At 46.1% G+C, this 19,399-nt stretch overlaps 1 protein-coding gene and 1 long non-coding RNA gene across 3 annotated transcripts in view; one reads left to right on the plus strand and one right to left on the minus strand.

The window, feature by feature from the left end:
• The window catches only part of LOC308571476, a 379,389-nt gene that overhangs the window by 16,416 nt on the left and 343,574 nt on the right, over positions 1-19,399 (minus strand). The window lies entirely within an intron of this gene.
• ZNF385C (zinc finger protein 385C) overlaps positions 10,441-19,399 on the plus strand; it is a 168,442-nt gene continuing 159,483 nt past the window's right edge. Inside the window, exons 1-2 of one of the 2 annotated variants that reach the window (XM_081166474.1) lie at positions 10,442-10,567; positions 11,876-11,956. The gene's annotated coding sequence lies outside the window, so the exon portion shown is untranslated. Of the gene's footprint in view, positions 10,568-11,875; positions 11,957-19,399 lie in introns of both variants that reach the window. The other variant, XM_081166472.1, reaches the window with a different exon arrangement.

Below are 19,399 nucleotides of genomic sequence, written 5' to 3' on the forward strand. Positions count from 1 at the left end.
TATACTGCCTTATACCTGGAGGTCACAGGGCAGTTCACAGAAAAGATCACAACATATATAATCAGAATAAAAGCAACAACCCACTAACCTCCCCCACACACCAAGAGCCACATTTTAAAAGAGTACAGGATGTCAAACAGATTAACCAAAGGCCTGGTTAAAAAGGAACGTTTTTGCCTGCTGCCTAAATGAAGGGGCCAGGCAAACTTCCCTGGGGAGAGCATTCCACAGGCAGGGAGCCACCGCAGAGAAGGCCTGTTCTCGTGTTGCCACTCTCCGGACCTCTCATGGAGGAGGCACACGAAGGAGGGCCTCGGAGGATGATCTCAGGGTCCGGGTAGGTTCATATGGAAAGAGGCAGTCCTTGAGGTATTGCGGTCCTGAGCCTTTACTGGCTCTTTCCTTTACTATACTCCTTTATATTGCCCATTCATTATTATTTGTGCTCACGGTATTGGGGTGGTTAGGCACAGTCCTGTATCCTTTTGTTGCGCTATAGTGGAAGAGTGGAATAATGCAATAACACTGGAGAAGTGCTGCAGAACAACTAATAGAGTGGAATGACCTGAGGATGGTCCAGTATAAATTAATCACTATTATTGTGTCCATGGCATGTGGAGGGGGCAGTCTGAAGGGGCCCTGTGACTGGATTGCTGTTCTTTCTGGATTTGAATTTCTGTGTGGTGGGTGGCTTGGGGAACAGTTGGGGAGGGGTTTGCAAGAATCTGGAAGCTTGTGTGGTTTTTTTCTGCATTTTTATGATTTTCTGTGACCATTGGGCCACTCTGCTGTTTTTTTAAATAAAAAAATCTGGGTTTGAATTTCTGTGTGGCGGGTGACTGGGGGAACAGTTGGGGAGGGGTTTGCAACAATTTCTGTGTGGTGGGTAGCTGGGGGAATAGTTGAGGTTTTTGAAGACTTTGGTGATTTTTGAAGCTTTTCCAAAACTTCTTTTGCAGTCATTCGGTAAGTTAAACTTTTAAAACTTTTTTTGGATTTTGGGTTGGGGTGTTTGGAATTCAAGGACTTGGTTCTGGGTTTGAATTTCTGTGTGGTGGGTGGCTGGGTGCTTTTGAATTTTTTGGATGTGAACCACTGATTTTTTTTGGATTTTTTTTTTGGGGGGGGGTTGCGAAGGTAGGAGCTGTGCTGCCATGGGAGCCAAGAAGACTGCTGCTGCAGAGGCCAGCGAGGGGAAGAAGGAGAAGGTTACGCTGGAAATGAAGAAGGAGATAATCCGGAAGCACGACGGCGGAATGCGTGTGACAGACCTCGCCAGGGAGTACGGGAGGAATCCATCGACCATCGGGACCATCCTGAAGATGAGGGAGAAGATCCTTGCGACTGATGCAGCCAAGGGAGTCACCAGGATCGTGAAGAACCGCCCAGCTGTTCTGGAGGAGGTGGAGAAGTTGCTGCTCATCTGGTTAGAAGAGAAGCAGCATGCAGGGGACACAGTGACTGAGGCCGTCATTTGTGAGAAGGCCAAGGCCTTGCACGCAGACCTCGTCCGGCAACAGCCAGGAATCTCAGGTGAGCCAGAAGTCTTCAAGGCAAGCAGAGGCTGGTTTGCCCGGTTCAAGACGAGATCGCTGGAAGAGGAGGAAGCAACTGAGGAACGACTGTCCTCCAAAGAACTGGGGGACATTTGCCAGAAGTGGAAAGATGTGCAGGCTTTTGCACAGCGGCACCACCCTGACAAGGACCTGACACGTGACCTTGCGAACACTTTTGATACGAGGGTCATCACGTCTTTCAGGGAGGTGCTGAAAAGGCGGATGAAGCAGCAGACCATGGACAGGTTCTTCAGCAAGAAGCAAAGAGTGGAAGAGGAACCTTCTTCGAGTTGTCCCCCAGAATCTTAGAAAATGTACTGTACACTTTGTTGATTTTTAAATGTTTTTCTGTCATGTTTAGAAACTTAATTTATTGTTCCTTCAATTTTTGAAATGCTCTTTACAGTATGTGTGACTTTAAAGAGCACTTAATAAACTCTTGTTGTACCAAATTTGGCTTTATTTGGACTTTTTTTTTACCATAGGAACACATTAATTGAATTTCAATGCATTCCTATGGGATTTCGTGCTTCGCAAGACGAAAAATTCGCTAGACGAAAAAACTCGCGGAACGAATTAATTTCGTCTTGCGAGGCACCACTGTACTGTAGTTTGTTGAAGAGGCAAGGCCAGCCCCTAAGGCAAATCCCAAAATAGCATCCGTCTCCCTACCAGCAAAGGAGGGGCAAGGGAAGATCTACATCAGGAACAAGGGGTGGGGGAGAGAGAAAGATCAACATTGGGGACTGCTGCCTGAGGCGATCACCTCACCTTGCCTCATGGGTGAGCTGGGCCTGCTGTGTGAGGTAAAGTACAACGTCCAGAATTCTTTGAGAGAAAGAATGTGCTTCAACTATACTTTAAAGGTATAGCATATACCAGTGCTATTTTGATAGAAAAAGAGGTGCCGGAACTCACCACAAACACCTTCCTCGTTCTCTTAGAATGGTAATGGTGCCCACCTGAGAGGTGCTGGAACTGGGGGGGGGAGGCCTGGCATATATGCAAACTACTGTGAATTTACTTGACTTTCCTATCCTGCAGCCATCCTCTTCCACACACAATGCTTCCCACTAAAGTCTACAAAACCCTTCAATATTGGGTTTAGAATGGAATGCAAACTGAAGAACCTTATAGAAAGGCTGCCTTTGTGTTGTGTTTCGGTTAAAGAATCGCTCAGAGAACTTCACTGTCTCTGGGAATTTCTTAAACAAGGAATAGGGCTCCGGACTAGGCTTAAGACATTCGGAGAGCACTTTGAAAGAGCAAAGCTGCATACAAGTAGTGATTGCAGCAAAATACTGGCTCTGTCATCTCCCCCTCTGTAAATAAGTCGGCTATAGCACTACTATCAGCATCTTGACAGCTAAGGTATGAGATCCATTAGAGCTTCTGTAATTATTTATAGAGGAGGAGAAAACATATTGCATTGATTTTTATTTTTTTAAAACAGGATTGCCCAGCAAGGGAGCACTCCCTGTTTCTAGGGAAGAGTTCTTAAAAAGTAATAATTATCTTAGTTATAATTGCCAGCAGAATGAAAGCTCTTCACTTTTCCCCCTGAATGTTATTTCACTCTGTTCAGTGAACTATATAGCACTTAACCAGCAGAAAATGCTGAATGGCATTTAACAATTCTGGGGAAGGTCTAAGTTGTCCAATAGATATTATATAGTACAGATTTGGGGGCACACATATTTATGCAAAAAAATTTTTGTACAAGCTACATATTACATGGACTGCAAGAAGAAAAGACCCTGATGTGGGGAAAGATTGAGGGCACAAGGAGAAGGGGATGACAGAGGATAAGATGGTTGGACAGTGTTCTCAAAGCTACGAACTTGAGTTTGACCAAACTGTGGGAGGCAGTGGAAGACAGGAGTGCCTGGCGTGCTCTGGTCCATGGGGTCACGAAGAGTCAGACACAACTAAACAACAATAACAACAACAAACAACAACATGTTACATCCTACCATTTTTGGTGACGTCACAGAATATGCTTGGTTGAGCTCTCAGACTGAAAGCTGGAAGCTGTACATGAATTAGAGGAATGCAACCAAGAATCCTACACAATGTCATATACTGCTTAAGTCCTATTACTGCACAATGTCATGCTGCTTAGCTTGACTCCTTGGATCATGTACATGCAAGCTAAGTGTTGAGTATCCTAGGGCAACCTGCCAACATCAAAAGGGGCCATGGAGCACACATTTTGGGTTAACATGTCACGGTTTTGTAGCTCCAGCCCTGCCAAGCCAAGAAGGGACAGTCTGGTTTGAAGCCCGCCAGGTGAGATCCTGGAGACCACAAGAGCAAGTAGGGTAGGCACAGCTTTGTGGTTCGTTGACTATCTCTAGTGACTCATTTGGAAGACAGAAGCTTCAGGCCAAGAGGCAATATTATAATTGATGGAGTATCTAATTTTGTCTCTCTGCACTTCTTATAGTCTAGATGCCACTGAATACTAGTTGCACCGGGGCAACAGAGAAAGAGGACTACTGTGCATCCCTGGTTGTAAGCTTCTTGGAAGCATCTTGGTTGGACATCGTGGGAAACAAATGGTGGACTAGACGGGCCTTTGAGTCAACTCAACAGGGCTTCTCCTACAGGAATTTCACCAGTCCAGACTCTGCTCCCCCTCTCCGTCCCCTGCTTTATTGCATGCTCCAGATCAGGTAGGTGCAGCGCTGCTTGCAGAAAGTGAGAGATTTTGAATGATCTATATACCAACAGTGGTGAGCTAAATCAGGTGATGTGGAGGAAAGCAAAATAACAATTGGCCTGGGTGGTAATGATGGATATGAGAAACCTTTTCCAGATGGCAGTCCATTTTGACAGGTGGGTGTCAATCACCTGGTGACGTTAGGTAACCCAAAGTTTTTTTTTGTTTTTTTCCATTTGGGGTTGTAGCTCAAGCCATACCTGCAGAGGAAGATATTTTGCATTGCTGGCTTTGGGAAAACATTGGAGGTTTTTAAGCAGAGGTTGGATGGCCACCTGCCATGGGTGCTTTAGTTGAGATTCCTGTATTGCAAGAGGTTGGATCAGATGACCGGCACTGTCCCTTCCAACTCTACAATTCTATGTACTGACAACAAGCCTGCTCTGGGCAGGGATTGGCCATGCTACAGGATTCCCCAACAGGAACTCCACAGCTTTTGATCCCAGCAGGTTTGCTGTCAGTACTGATCAACTGAATGGTGCTGACAGCAAGCTTCACTTGCCAAGGAATAATCAGGAGTGTACTTTAAGGCTCCCTGTTTGCTGTCAGATTCATCTCTGCCCACCCCATATATGGCATCAGGAATGGGACTGGTGAGTGTAGTTTGGGGGAAACGGCTGTGTGCCTAACTCGGACCCATGCCATGCCTAACTAGGCCCATGGAATTGAGGTTCCACACCTCTGATGTATTTATTTATCATTTTATTTATCAAATTTGTATGCCACCCTTCATCTGAGGACCCCAGGGCGGTTCAACGCATAAAAATACAAAACAGAAACACAAAATACAAAAGAAAGAAAGAAAAAATAACACCTCTCCTTCCCACAAGCACATTTAAAATGGATGTTACTCTGCCAAAGGCCTGGTTAAAGAGGAATGTTTTCACCTGGCACCTAAAGGTGTATAATGAAGGTGCCCGACAAGCCTCCCTGGGGAGAGGGAGCAACTGCAGAAAAGGCACGTTCTTGTGTTGCCACCTTTTGGGCCTCTCATGGCAGGGGCACACAAAGAAGGGCCTCCGATGATGTCCACAGGGTCTAGGTAGGTTCATATGGAGAGAGGTGGTTCTTGAGGTATTGGTTTCCCATTGTAGGGCTCCCAGCCAGTAGGGTTACTGACCAAAAGAAAAAGTGGCCTGTCTTTTGTGTATTTAACAGCAGCTTGATCTACAGGAATAATCAGGTGATGCTTATCATGGCACGGAGATAGGCATTATGACCTGCCAAAGTCTAGCACAGGGGTAGATATGGAACATGTGGCCCTCCAAATATTGATAGTCTTCAACTCTCTTCGTCCCACATCACTGGCCATGCAGCTGCTGAAATGCACAAGAATGGAGGCAGATTAAAAAATAAGAACTGAAAGCATTGGTGGATGGCGTTCCCTTCCTGACTGCATGGAAATTAGATTCCAAACATGAGCGGAGCAGTCTAGCAAATCTCTGCTGGACCACCAAACTCCTTGAAGTATTTCTATTTGGGACACTACATGATGCCCCGAAGAAAGGATCTCTCCAAAAGTCTGGAGAGAGGGAGTCCTGACTCCAATGAGCTACAACTTGCAGGGGGTGGGGAACAAAAAAATATTTCAAATCTGTTGTTAGCCCTTGGAATGCGGCCTTCTAAAAAAAACCCTTATCCATCAGATAAGTAAAACTAGTGTGCAGATTGAGTATCAGTTTGCTTGTTTCCTTGGGCGGAGGGGCATGTGTGATGAGCTTCTGTTTTTATAGCTGTCCACCCAGTGGCTTTTAAAGCCTTGAACTTTTGGATGCTGGAGAGTAATTAATAATAAAGCAGCTCTGCAAAAGGAGTCAGCGAAAGGAGTTTTAAATAAAACATCCAGTAACCAATTTACCCTTACTTAAAAAGCAAACACCCTCTTTCCGGGAACACGAAAGGGCAATATAATTGTATATATATCTATATTGCTTTCCTGCCCTTGTAGGGTAGCTGGATTTCAGTGCCAGTTGATTTCTGCAAAACGTGGTGCGCTTGGATGGGGAAACTGTTGGTTACTCCCAACTGTGTTAAATGCTAGAAAAGAAGAAATAAAAATTAATGATAGCATCCAAGTCAAAGCTTTCTGATGGCTGAACATGGCTTACTTGACTTGCCAAAGGTGGTTGTTGGGTCAGTGTCAACAGCAAACAACTCTGGAGGTATTTGCTTAAATTTGAAGTGTTCCAAAGGCCGTGCACTCATGAAAGGGCTTTCATAACAGATGCTGTTCAACGTTATTAAGTGGCCCCAGTCCAGGACAGCTGTTATAATGTGAGCCTTTCATCGCCTCCAGCTGAACAGTACGGGATTTCCACCCCTAAACAAGCCACCCTGAGCTGTCAGTAGTGGACTCTGTGTGATATATTCAGGCCTCCTTCTAGAAGTGTTTGTTACCCGGGTTCTTTTTCTGGGATACAGTTTTCCAAAAGCAGGCTTTTCAAAAATCTATTCCCCTTCCTCCACAAAGTTCATCACCCACTTTTCCCATCGTTCAGTTCCCCTGCCCCCACATAACATGCAGCCAAAAGCATCCATGCTGTGTATTTGGTTGCCTTCTAAGAGTAGTGTGATAAGCAGGCAATAATGTTCATCTTCTTGCCATAAAAGGTTTCGCTTTCGAACACATGCATATCAAGTTGATGAGCTGATCTGCTGGCAACCCTGATGCGGATGCGAAGCTGGCAGTGACACCATCCTGTCCCTTAAAAGACAACGTATGCATAAGACATCACCTTGCCGACAAAGGTCCGTATCGTTAAAGCTATGGTTTTCCCAGTAGTGATGTATGGAAGTGAGAGCTGGACCATAAAGAAGGCTGATTGCCAAAGAATTGATGCTTTTCAATTATGGTGCTGGAGGAGACTCTTGAGAGTCCCATGGACTGCAAGAAGATCAAACCTATCCATTCTTAAGGAAATCAGTCCTGAGTGCTCACTGGAAGGACAGATCCTGAAGCTGAGGCTCCAATACTTTGGCCACCTCATGAGAAGAGAAGACTCCCTGGAAAAGAACCTGATGTTGGGAAAGATGGAGGGCACAAGGAGAAGGGGACGACAAAGGACGAGATGGTTGGACAGTGTTCTTGAAGATACTAACATGAGTTTGACCAAACTGCGGGAGGTAGTAGATGACAGGCGTTCCTGGCTTGGTCTGGTCCATGGGGTCACGAAGAGTTGGGCACAACTAAACAACAACAATGCATATGTTGCGTGGTCCTCACCAATGCTGAAAGATAACATGAATGGGATGTTGGGCACAGAGGTGTGGTCCAGAAGGCAGGGCCCCAGAACCAATGGGTAGAAACTTTTGGGAAGCAGATGTCAGCTACATGTTAAGAGAAACGTTGTAACGGTATGAGTTGTTTTGCCAGTGGAATAGACGGCCTACTCAGGAAGTGATGAGCTCTCCTTTGCTGGCTGGCGGGCCACCTGCCAAGGGATGCTGTAGCTGCTGCATCCTGTGCTCGTGATCCTAAATTGAGTTGGACGATGACTTTATAAAGGTACCTTCAAACTCTATGATTCAGATACAAATTCAGAGCTGAACAATGTTAACTTATTATCAATTATAATATTGAATAACAGCAGGCTAAAATTCTTCAGGGAAAGCTGGGGTGTTCTCATTTTGGGGAATGCTACAACTGTTGAATTTGACCTGTGGTTCACCTGTTCAATGCAAAGAGCAAAAAATGGACACGCTCCCACCTCCTTTCGAATGTAAGGAAGAGCCTTGACTCCTGGATGAGACAAAAAGAAAGGCCCATCTTAGCCCAGTATCCTGCTGCCAAAAGTGGCCAGCCAAATCCTTCTGGGAAGCCTGCAAAAAGGATCAGGTTAACGGCCCCCTCCCAATGCTGTTTCCCCCAGAAACTGAACACAGTGACTACAATGGTGTTTATTGACCTATCAGGCTATCTATCATCCTACATGTCTACCCAGAAAAAAGTTCCACTGAGTTCCGAGGGGTTTTACCCCAAGCAAGCAGGTACAGATTGCAGCCTTTAGAAAGCGTTCTAAGCCTATGCCGATAAGCACATTTTGTCACAGCAAATACATTTTTGTCTCATTTCAGTTGGGTGAGACCCTCTCAGTTCCATTGGGAAATGACAGAAAGCGAAGAAATCCCGTCCCTTTGCTTCACCCCTTCGTAAGTTTATTTATATCTCCTTACTGCGTCCTCTGTCAGGGCCAGTCCTACCATTAGGCAAAGTGAGGTGGCTGCCTCAGGCAGATTTTTTTGAAAGGGCAGCAAAATGTTAAGTTATTTAATATATCATTTTTGGATTTATTTATTTTTATGCCAGGGAGAGGGAAGAAATGTCTGCCACCAAAATAACTTAGCTGGCCTTGCACCTTGATGGGGTATGGGGGGGTGGAGTGAGGGTCAATATGCTGTGGTATCTCAGGCGGTAAAACATCATGGTCTGGCCCTGCCCTCCGTCCTTAGCTTTCCTGCCAGTTCTTGTACGGAAAATGCTGTTCCAGCTCACCTGTGAAGCAAGGTGAGGCAAATAACTTGGGGAGTGGGAACTACAGGGGCAGCAGATCTGGCCTCCAAGGAATGTATCATGGAGGATGCAGCATGCTTCTTAAGAGGCCTGATCTGCCACCTCCTCAGAAGACCTCCCCTCCAATGTTGACTCTCTTGGAGAATTGGAGGCACTGCCACTCTCCTCCCGTCCTTGTTCCCCTTGTAGATCATTATTCCCCGCCTTGCTCCTAATGTAGATCTTCACTCACCTGTTCTTCCCTGGTGGGAGTGGGGAGCCATTTGTGGCTTACCTCAGGACCCAAATGTCTTGGGTCAGCCCTGTCCGTAGGAGCAAATTCCTAGGGACCCCAATAAAATTATTTGAGTGAGCTGGTCCCCTCTAGGTTGATGAGCATTGCTATTCAAATAGTGTGTGTCTTGTGATCAATTATGTGGGGTGGGGCTTACTTGGGCCCCCCAATATTTTATTCAAGTTGGCACCCTTGGCCCTGTCCCTGTCCCTGTCTCTCTCTCTCTCTCTCTCTCTCTCTCACACACACACACACACACACACACGCACGCATGTCTGGTCCAAGACATTTTGGCACCTGAGGTGACCACAAAATGTTGCCCCTCTCTCCCACCACCAGAGAAGAAGGGGCAGGTGAAGATCTACATCAGGGAGAATCAAGTAAACCTTACCTGACAGATGAAGTGGGAATCAAGGCTGATGTTGTGGGATGGGAGTAGCTCTGAATCATCTCAGAGGACAGCCCCCGCCATTTCTTCCCTAGGAGGAGATCAGCAACGCGTCCCATTTGCCAAGAGGCTGTTGGGGGTGAGTACTAGGGGATGGCTGCTGAACTGGTGGCAGGTCTGGCTTCCAAGCAACACGCCACAGCCATCGCTGCCCCTGTGGCAGCACACGAGGCATTCCTCGGAGGCCAAAATCCGCCGCCCCTGTGTATCTTGCTGCCCAAGGCCGTCGCCTCACCTTGTCTCCTGCATGGGCCAGCCCTGCACACCGAACCCACCCGCACGCCCTTGGTGGTCCTCCCCTCCAGTGCACCTCCTGGGTTCCAGCTGTCAAAGTAAGCTGCAGCACATGGGGGCGTGGGGAGACAGGGCAAGACATCTTGCCCCAAGGGTGCCAACCTGAATAAAATTTTGGGGTAGGCCGGCAGGTAAGCCCAGTGCTGCGTAATCAATCACATGACACGGCCCATGCACACCATTTGATTGGCAATGCCCATCAGCTTGGAGAGGGGGCTCTCAAATATTTTATGGGGGGGGGGGCGAAGGGACTTTGGCCCCTAGAAGTTGGTTCCAATGTTTTGTCCTTTGCGAAAAATCTTGGCTCCAGCCCTGGTTTGGTTCCCCTGCTATTTATTTTGGGTGATCCCCCCGGGGTGATTAGGCTAAACAAGCAAGCAAACACTCCCGGCTCCTTAAAGGCAGGCGGGTGATGCCCCCCCTCTCCCTCTCCCCCCCCCCCCCAAGGAGCCAGCAATGCAAAACGTTTTCCCCCCCTTGGGCGCTAATTGGTGCAGCTGTCGTGCTTGGCCCGCTCGCCCGGGTCACGGCTCTCCCCCCACCGCAGCGCGAGGCGGGGGAGCGGCCGGCAGCTACGCCCCCCCACGAGCCCGGGATGGCGCGCGTGCGCGTCCCCAAGGGTCCGGGGAGGCTGGCGCGCGGCGTTGGCACGCGCACTCTGCCCTAGAGCGGGCGCTGCGCTGCTGCTTGCTGCTACCTGCTAGCTGCCCGCGAGGAGGGGAAGATGTTGCAAGCCATGCCCGGCTGAGCAGCAGCTGGCCAGGTAAACTGCATGTGGGGGGCTGGGTGCGTGGGGTAGGAGGAGAAGGGGGGGTGGGCGGTATAAAGAGGTGTGTGTATCTAGGCGCTTGCAGGGATTCTCCCCCTCTCCAGAGAATCGCATTTGGCTGTGCAAAAAGGCGAAGGAGGCGGAACCGGTCCGTTAACTCACGGGCAGGTGTGCGTGGGGGAGGGAAAAAAGTGGGCTTTAGGAGCACGCAGGAGACTTCTGCGTGCCCCACGCACCGGGGAAACGCTTTCGAAAGAGGGAAGGAGGGCAAGCCCATCTTAACCCACCCACCTGCCCTCCGTCAGAGCCTTGCATCTCCTGCCAGTCGCTGCTCCTACCTGTCAGTCCCTTCCATTCATTTTCTCTGTCTGTCATTCATTCAGCCTTTATTGGCATACTTTCGACAGTAAAATTCATAGAAGAAAGGGAGGGGGAAATCCATAAAACGTGGGTAATCCAGACGGAAAGACTCGGTAGCCACCATTAAGTAGTTTTAAATTTAACTTTAAAAATCTCAATTTAAATAATCCTGAAACCGTTTTAGTAGTTTTGGGAATATCATCTAGATATTGGATTACAGATTCTTTGCAAACAGATACTTTAAGCTTCGAAGGAGTCTGTTTGTCTTTGCCTGTATTCCACTTTCCACCTTCCCTTCCTAATTCCTCCCCCCTTCACGTTTTCCGCCTCAATTTCTCTCCTTGATCTCCCCCCCCCCGTTGCAATTCACTTTCTTGCCTATTTCTCCTTCTGTCCCTCTGTTCCATCTATACCTGCTCTCACCTGGTTTTATCTCTCCAAGTGATCCGGTTTCTGTAAGAGAGAAGCAAAGGGAACTTTTGGAAAACCCTCCTCTATCCCCCTCAGGAGTCTGGATGCGGTGGGGTTGCCTTCCCCCTCCTAACTTGTGTTGATTTTCCTGTAATTTTTTATGTTTCATGAACAAGGTGTTAGTGTGCTGCAGGCCAGCAGTCGTGTAAAGATGCTTTATTTAATAGGAACCAAAAATCATGTTTCAGGAGGTGGAATGTCCTTTGCAGAAGAAGGGTAGTTGGTGACCCAAGAATGGTCATTTTGTAGGAAAACTCTGTATTGGGACACTTTTTTAACTTGACTGTGGTTTCAAGGAATTTCAGATACAAACCATGGGACTGTGAACTGCATGACGCATGCCTTTAGCCAAATGGAAGGACATGTTCAAAAGCACAGAGGAGATAGTCCTCATTTGTTGCTACTCCTTACAATACCGTTTTTAGTGAATGTTAGGATTCTGAAACTTGGTTTCTCATTCTTCATTGTAAGCTTCTGATTATTGGAAACCTAGTTAGTGGCCCAGGGTATGAAGACTGCATCACTGCATCAGAACCAACACCCCCGGACAAGGTGAGCTGTGTAAGCTGCAAGTTTGCATGCTTTTCCAAACAAAATGCTTCCTCTGTCTCTGGTTGATGCTTGGTGCAAGAGTATGCAAGCTTTTGACATAACAGATCTCTCAATCAGGCAACGGAAAAGGCAGATAACGCCTCATAGTGCACCAAGTGCTGCTGATATACGACTGTGCGGTCTTTTGAGCTACACAAGCAGTTCAGCAATGGGAAAGATAAGCAAATTGCCCTACTGTCTTTTGCTGTAGATATACACACAACACAACCTTTTTGAGTTACTCAGGTCTCAGCAGCTGCACAGAACTTTTAGGATGTGTTTGTATTACCAGCTTAAAATGCAAGTTGTTTGTCTCAATTTGGATGGAAGCTGGTTGGGGGGCGGGAATGCACAAAAATGCAGCATTTTATTAGAAACAGCAGGATTGATGTGTACACCTCTTCTCAAGTTAAGTGATGGGAGTGAACTCGATGCAGAAAAAATGGGATTGGGTATTCACCCTTAAGTCAACCTTTTTTTGTGTATCTCAAAGACCCTGTGTGTCAGTAGAAGCTGGATCAATAATATATATTTCCTTACATATCTTAGCCAAGCAGACCACCTTGTGAATCGTTTAATTGAAAAGGCTCAAAATCGTTTACAGTGGTTGAAGAAGTTTTAATAGCGTTTCAGTGTGATCATTACAGAGCTCTTTAAGTGGCCAAACCCAGCATAATAATAATATTTTTTTTCAGTCTGCTTGTGCTAACTTTGAAATATGCATAGTAAAGAATTCATTAGGCACTGGACAGAATTCTTCACTAGGTTGATGAAGAATTCTTTCTCATTTCAATCGTTTCCACATTTTAGTCTGGTGAAATTGGACAACGAAAGTAATTGGTTAACACCATATAAACTTTCAAGTTAGACACAACTCTTCCTCATACAGCTTCATATTGGGCTTATGGGCTGAGTTCTGCATAACTGCTATGTGGGGAAGTGTCCATTGCCGGGCAGTTTACAGCCCCACACCTCAACAAAAATTAATCCAGTTTAAATTACTAGGTGAGCCACACTGCATCATTTGAACTTTGGAGCTAACTCAAGACCAACCATTTTGCATCAACAATAGTTTGCAAATAGTTTTTGTGTGTTTGTTTGACTCTATCAGTCTAACAAAAACTTTGCTTCCATTCTCGATGTGTTCTCTTTATTTGGGTCACATCCTGTGGTTGGGAATTCTCCACTACCCATAATCCTATTAAAAAAGAAGATGGGACAATGATACCTCCCTCTCTCAAGGGCACCAGTAGGGTGACTGTTAATTGTACAATAACGGTTCTGGTACAGATAAAGATTGTTCACAGTGAAGCTTTGACACTTTTATTAACCTTCCAAAGGAGCTTGTCCTTGGTTGGGAATCGTAGGAGGATATAGTCCTGTTTGCTTCAAGAATACCTTGCAGTCACAGGTTTTTGCAAATTTGTCACTTTACTGGACATTAAAGCACACAAAATCTGCTGCTGAATGGCAGACATTTTGGGGTGCTCCCATATGTGAGTTTTGGACAATTTACATCCAGGGATGTTAACAGGGCAGGATCTTCTTCCCGCAACCCAGCCAGGTGGGAGGGGTCTAAATAAAATTATTATTATTATTATTATTATTATTATTATTATTATTATTAATTCTAAGGGTCTCTTTTGTCACAACAAATCAGACAAGAAAAAGGAAGGGATAGTAAACATCCAAACACTTTCTTAGATCCAGTGTTTGTTTGTTTTTTAAATTACAACAAGCTGCTGAACAAGAAATGGAACAATTACTCAAAAAATGTGATGGATTTTTTTGGGTTTGAATAAGGCTTGTGTGTCTCACTTTCCCAATACAAAATACAGTTGTCTGTTGTTTGGATGTGTAGTGTGCATATGAGATATTTAGTGCTTCAGTAGTCAGCAGCACATCTCATTTTTTTTGTATTTTGTATTTCTGCAAATGTGTAACCTGAGCCCAAGTGTAGTTATAACTGCAGGTACCTTAGTTGGGGGTGGAATGTACTCAAACAGGCCCCCTTGCAAACCTCAGTACTGACCAAAGCTGTGCAGTTTACGTTACTGAGAAAAATGGGATTTCTGTGCTAGAACTGTAAGAAGCTTTCATACAAATTCAGTGGGGCATTTGTGTGTGTGTGTTATTTTGGAGTGTGTGTGTGTGTATTAAAGCAATTTCAGATTCCCCCCCCCCCGAAATTCAATATTGAAATAAAAAGCAACAGCGCACCCCAACTTACTATTTTTTGTTTATTATTGTTAAGTCAATAATATTTGCATGAGCATGCCAGATCCAGATTTAGATGTATTGGTATTTAATATTTGATTTGTTGCTAAAACAGCATTAATCATTTGTGGGGGGCAGAATATATATTTAAAAAAACTGAATATCCCAACAGATAGCTTCTTTCTTGTCCTTTGATTCCATCTATCTGACATCAATCTGTGGTTGGTTTTTTTCCTTTTACATCTTGTACGGAAACAAATAAAATTATCCGTAAAAACCAAGTCTTTAAGAATAAAAGGTTTGACCACCACCAGTAATTTTTTCAGCTCCAGAAGTTCTGTTTAAAAAAGATACTACAGTACATGCAAACACAATCACGATCGGCTTTTAAAAAATACAGACCAATTGTGGTTCCTTAATGGAAAACCAAACATCATTATAAAAAGCAACTGAAGGTCTATAGCTAGTAGGTGTAGTTACGATTTTGTTATGTTTCTTGCATCACCAAGTCCGTGTGTAAAGTTTCCAGCTGTATGGCAAGTAGTTTTGACAAAAGGGATGGGTGGGTGGGAGCGTTATTGCCGCTTGTACCAGATTGATTTTGTTGAATGATTTTGTTATTATTTGAAACCACGGATGGCACTTAGGAACATAGGAAGTTGCCTTATCATGAGTTGGGCCAGCCTGTTTTGGCTGTCAGTGGCTCTGCAGGATTTCAGACAAGGGTCTCTCGCAGCCCTAATAGGCTCCCCTTTCGGCCACATAGATAATTTCAGACTGTGGACATAGGGTAGTAGTGTGTATTGATTGCTTTGCTGACTTTAAAATGGGGTTAGCTAACTCTGTTTCATTTTGGGCAGGGGACTTCAAACCAACTGCTCCTTCTGCTGGGTGGGGGCCCTGGACTTCAGCCCCATAGTCATGCTCTGAGTGCAGCGCTGAAGAGATCCTTCAGGCTGGGCTTCCTGTTAGAATCTCATGAGAGCACGCTGTTTGAGAGCCTTGGCAGCTGGTCCATAACGTTTATAGTTTTTGTGCCCATAAAGTAATTACGCCTTTGGCAAATTAAGCTCAGTGATCGGAAGTGGGGAACCAAGAGAAATAATCTGCAAACAGAAGAGATCAGCCGTCCCCTTGTGTCTTCAGATACATTATTCAATTAATTTGGCTACTTATGCAATGTAGATTAGCGCTTGCGGTGGTTTTATATTCCCTTTAAAAGGACATGGAATGGACTATTTGAGGAGTGGTGTGCAGTGTGTGTTTTGTGTGTGTGTGCGCGCATGCTTAGAAACCTTACCCATAGATCTGAAGTGAAATTTGCAGGTTGAAAAGAAAATATGCAGCACAGAAGTACAGAATTCCTGCATACATTTTTCCAGCTGTCTGTGAAAATTGAGGTAGTGTATCTCTCTCCCCCCTACACACACACACACACACACACAGAGAGAATGAATATGCTATTAGCAACTAGACCAGCAGTGAATTTCAAGAGCCGCTGTAAAAGTTTTGATAACACCAGTGAAATTCCTCAGGGGCATTTCTCTCATCTCTACTTTAAAGATACCTGGTCACGGCACTTAACAGAGGTGTGTGAGTGAGAGAGAAAGGGAAAAATTTGACAGCACTTGCTATTCACATGGGAGAGAGGTGTGGGACAAGACATACAGTGGAGAGAAAAACAGATAATGCTGTGATTATGGGGAAATGATGGGCAGACCAAGGAGACGGAGGGTATGCGGAGAGCGGCACATATGCAAATATCTACCAGGGATGGAAGCAACCGCACTTGAATTCAGAGATGTAGGTGCTGTTCCAGACAATTTGGCATGTTACTTTGATGCCCTGGACATACTCAATAAATGATGGTAAACAAGAGGGGTTTTTTATTCCCGAACCGCCTCCTTTGATAGAAACCAGCTGTGAGACAAGAGCAGTTGAGGGTCCCAGCTTCTTCTTATCAAAAAGTGAAAACTACTTGGGGGGATCATTGAGGCACATATATTTGCTTGCTTAAATCTATTGCAATGGTATATGCAGGTGTTCTCTCTCTCTCTCTCTCTCTCTCTCTCTCTCTCTCTCTCCCTCCCTCCCTCTCTCCTCAAGAGCTGAACAGTTGTCCTTTCAGAAGCTGACGCTGAACGGCCTGTACTGTTTGCCTGAGACAGCTATGATAGGTGTTATAGTTGAAAACAAGATCATTATAAAGTTTGCACACTTCCATAAACGGAGCCATTACTTAGTGTTGCTAGGCTCTCAGCAAAGTCTGCAATTAAAAAAAGAGATGTCTGTTCAGCTCCTATGTCAGCAAAGTCCTTCCTGGAATTTGTCCCCACCCTTCTTAAACTTTTTTCGGTTTGGTACCCATTTTATACTCAAAACAAGCTGTTCCCTGGTCTCAGCCTTTTGCAGTACACAATCCAGGCATTGAGACAGGGCATGCCTTTTAAGTTGCTGTCTTGTGTTTGAGTACATTTTTGAAAGTTTGCCTACCTCTTTCCCGCAAGCTGTGATTTTATATGAGTGAAGTAGCCCTTGGTGTTCCTCCTCCACACCCTTCCCTGAGTTAGAAACATCTTACTGTATTTCTTTGCTCAGAACCTGGAAGGAAGGCTTGAATCGTACAAAACAAACAGAATGTACAACTCTGGAACAGTGCAGAGGAGCTGGCCAGGAACTGTGCTGCCATAGTTTTAGACTGATTGAAACATACAAAGACTGCTGCTCAAGCAGCAATTGCAATTTCTTTATCCGCTGTCAAGAATTATGTCCATGATCTTGAGAAATGTCAATTTGCACTGGTGAGGACAAATAAGAACTTCTTTACACGGCCCACAAATGGTCATAAAGAACGCCTGTATGTTTCAGAAACTTCTTGGAAGTCTGCCGGGAGGCGTAATAACCAGAACCGGTAATATGCCCTCAAGCTGTTTGTCAAGGAATCAAAGGAGGAAATGGCCTCAAATGTTATCCAATCTGAGTGCCTGCCTAAAGGCAGGATCCTCTGAGCAACAACAACCCATTTCCCCACAGCTGAGGGCCTTTTTATCACAAGAGGTTTAGCCCATAGCAGCTGCAGGAAGAACAAGGCTGTCCTTGTGGACATAGGTAAAGGTGACCATTAAGTCCAGTCGTGTCCAACTCTGGGGTTGCGGCGCTCATCTCGCTTTATTGGCCGAGGGAGCCGGCATACAGCTTCCGGGTCATATGGCCAGCATGACTAAGTCGCTTCTGGCGAACCAGAGCACGGAAACGCCTTTTTCTTTTTTTTTACCTTCCTGCCGGAGCAGTACCTATTTACAGTGGTGCCTCGAAAGATGAACGCCTCGCAAAACGAAAAACTCGCAAGACGAAAGAGTTTTCCGTTTTTGAGTCCTTCCGCAAGACGAATTTCCCTATGGGCTTGCTTCGCAAGAAGAAAGCCCATAGGGAAATCTCCGGGGACCTCTTATAAAATGCTGGCGGTCGGGAGCAAAGACTTTCTGGACCTCTTCTGAAGGCCGGCGGGGGGCAAAAGTCTTTGCTCCCCCCCCCCCCGCCTGCCTTCCCGGGACAGCGGAGACTTCTCCGCTGTCCAGGGCGATCTTAAAATGCTGGCGGGCGGCAGCGAAGCCTTTGCTGCCGACCCCCAGCATTTTAAAAGCCCCCGGGGCAGCGGAGGCTTCTCTGCTGTCCCGGGCGATCTTAAAATGCTGGCAGGCGGCAGCGGAGGCTTCGCTGTTGCCCGCCAGCATTTTAAAATCGCCCCGGGACAGCGGGGGCTTTTAAAATGCTGGCGGGCGGCAGCAAAGCGCTCCTGTCCCCGGAGCTTGCAGGGCGGGAGGTGGGGAGAAGGGCTTTTCTTCCCACCGCCAGCCTTCAGAACAGCCTTCTGAAGGCTGGCGGTGAGAAGAAAAGCCCTTGTCCCCCCCCCCCAGCCTTCAGAAGAGGTCGGGGGACAGACTGTCCCCGGACCTGGTCTGAAGGTGGTTTCCATAGGAACGCATTGATTGATTTTCAATGCATTCCTATGGGAAACCGTGCTTCGCAAGATGAAAAACTCGCAAGAAGAAAAAACTTGCGGAACGAATTAATTTCGTCTTGCGAGGCACCACTGTATCTACTTGCACTTTGACGTGCTTTCGAACTGCTAGGTTGGCAGGAGCAGTGACCGAGCAACGGGAGCTCACCCCGTTGCAGGGATTCGAACCGCCGACCTTCTAATCAGCAAGTCCTAGGCTCTGTGGTTTAACCCACAGCGCCACCCGCGTCGCTCTAGTTGCATACAAACTCTGAACATGAAATTCATCTCCTAATATTAACGTTGGTCCCCAGATTGCAGGTGACGTAAAGAACAGAATGCCACACCTGAATAAAGGATTGGAGGGGGGACGGGTGTGTGTGGACTTGATAACACGTCACCTTGAGCGGGGATAACATTTTGCGCACCCCCCCCCAAATTTCTTATTTTCACTTTAATTCTGTTTAGCATAGTTGCTTTTTTATGGAGCTTCTCAGTATGTACCCAAATAAATATAAGTTGTTGTTGTTGTTTTGCTCTGCCTCATCTCGTCACTTTTTTTGGGCGGGGGGGAATTGCTTGCACCGCCCTAAATCCGTAATGTCTGTAAAAGGATGTGGAACATGCATCGTCATATGGCAGGGATTGAATGGTGAGCCAGACATGTGTCTATATTTGCAGAACGCAAACTGCACTTTAAAGTACATACAGTCCTATTTTCTGGCTTGTGTTTCTGACCGCAAATCTACTCTCCCTCCAAACTGAAGTTGAGGATCGTAAAGAGGCAGGCATGTGCCCATCCCTTGAGGTGCTGCTTGCCTTGTGCAACTGTATTCCTGCATCTCATGAAGTACCACAGAGTACAGTGGTACCTCGGGTTAAGTACTTAATTCGTTCCGGAGGTCCGTACTTAACCTGAAACTGTTCTTAACCTGAAGCACCACTTTAGCTAATGGGGCCTCCCGCTGCTGCCTCGCCGCCGGAGCACCATTTCTGTTCTCATCCTGAAGCAAAGTTCTTAACCTGAAGCAATATTTCTGGGTTAGCAGGGTCTGTAACCTGAAGTGTATGTAACCTGAAGCGTATTTAACCCGAGATACCACTGTATTTTATATCCCCCCCCTTTTGTCATACCTCAAAAGCATGGGGTGGGGACATCCACTAATAAGCGGCCTCCCACTGTAATA

Source organism: Podarcis bocagei (assembly GCF_964188305.1).
Source record: "Podarcis bocagei genome assembly, chromosome: 13".
NCBI lineage: Eukaryota > Metazoa > Chordata > Lepidosauria > Squamata > Lacertidae > Podarcis > Podarcis bocagei.